This window comes from Colobus angolensis, unplaced genomic scaffold (assembly GCF_000951035.1).
Source record: "Colobus angolensis palliatus isolate OR3802 unplaced genomic scaffold, Cang.pa_1.0 Scaffold194, whole genome shotgun sequence".
Taxonomy (NCBI): Eukaryota; Metazoa; Chordata; class Mammalia; order Primates; family Cercopithecidae; genus Colobus; species Colobus angolensis.
This window is the reverse complement of record NW_012115088.1, coordinates 431210-432804: the sequence shown is the minus strand read 5'-3', so window position 1 is coordinate 432804 and position 1595 is coordinate 431210. Positions and strand designations below refer to the sequence as shown.

Below are 1595 nucleotides of genomic sequence, written 5' to 3'. Positions count from 1 at the left end.
AACTCCCGACCTCAGATGATCTGCCCGCCTCTGCCTCCCAAAGTGCTGGGATTACAGGCGTCAGCTACTGCGCCTGCTCCTGTGCACCGTTTTGTGTGTGTGTGTGTGTGTGTGTGTGTGTGTGTGTTTTTCCAGAATCCTTCTCACCGCAGGCCCTTTGCAGCACCATCTGCTGAAGGTGGCAATGCCACCGAGTGGCCAGCAGAGGGCGAGATGATGTTCATTTTGACTGTGTTCTAAGCTGGGCCTGTTGGGTGGGGCTGTGGCCTGCAGACTCTCTTTCCATAGACCCTCCCACCCTCCCACACACATTTACTGCCCAAGTCCTGAAGGGATCATGGGGTGAGCAGACAGTAGGGAGCCCCAGCTCTGCTGAGCTCCCCCACCATTCACAAACCTCTACGCTCCCCTGCCATATACATGTGGCCGTCCAGTGATTTCTGAGCTTTTATCAGTTCTTACTGTGCTTTTATGAACTAGCACCTGGTGATGGAATTTCAAGAAAAATTCAGAAACAGTTTCTGGGCCTCGGAACTTTCTAAAGTCACCCGGTCAGCTTCCCACAGAGCTAGTTGTGGAGTGTCAGGCAATGTTTTGTGTAGGAGGAGCTGTTCCCACCTGATACTGAAGACCCACCCAGGCTCTGGCTTTCCCTGGCACTGAAGATTTTGTCATCTGGAGCAAACACGGTCTCCATGTCATCCGGAGCAAACACGGTCTCCATGGGCCAAGGCCTCAGGCACCGAGGGCTATGACCAGGGCTGTGACCAGCTGTCAGGAAATGCTGCCTGCACCATGCCTGTCACTGTCAGAGCCCGGCTTGGGGCAGCCTGCAGGCCACCTCCTTGACCCCACCCACACACACCTGTGACAAACCCTCAGGTCTTCTGCAGCCTGCCAGACCTCCTACGCATCACCTCTCAGCACTGGGTCTCTTTTTTTTTTTTTTTTTTATTAATTCAGCCACTTTATATCTTTTGATTGTAGAGTTTAGCCCATTTACATTTAATGTAATTATTGGTAAGTAAGGACTTACTTGTGCCATTTTGATATTTGTTTTCTGGTTATTTTGTAGTCGTCTTTCTTGTCTTCCTTTTAATGAAAGTGATTTTCTCTGGCAATGTGATTTAATTTCTTGCTTTTATTTTTTGTGTATCCATTGTATGTTTTTAAATTTGAGTTTACCATGAGGCTTGCAAATAATACCTTATAACCCATTATTTTTAACTGATGAAAACTTAACACTGATTGCATAAACAAACAAGCAAAGGGAAAACTAATACAAACTCTACACTTTGTTCCCCTGCTTTTTAACTTTTTGTTGTTTGTCTTTATATCCTATTATATTGTTTATGTCTTGAAAAGTTGCTGTAATTATTATTTGTGATTGGTTTATTGTTTAGTCCTTCTACTTAAGATTAGAGTAGTTTTTGAGTGGCTGAGGCAGGAAATTTGTTTGAACCTGGGAGGCAGAGGTTGCCGTGAGCCAAGATCACACCACTGCACTCCAGCCTGGGTGACAGAGTGAGACTTCATCTCAAACAAAATAAAAAAATATATATATATATTTAAATATGTCTATATAACTATATATA

The 1595-nt window shown here is 44.8% G+C and overlaps 1 pseudogene across 1 annotated transcript in view; it reads right to left on the bottom strand.

The window, feature by feature from the left end:
* The window catches only part of LOC105510939, a 35430-nt pseudogene extending 34706 nt beyond the window's left edge, over positions 1–724 (bottom strand). The window contains exon 1 of the transcript XR_001001635.1: positions 637–724. The product of XR_001001635.1 is annotated as an adrenodoxin-like protein, mitochondrial pseudogene (transcript). The remainder of the gene's footprint in view (positions 1–636) is intronic.
* Positions 725–1595: the final 871 nt, after the last annotated feature.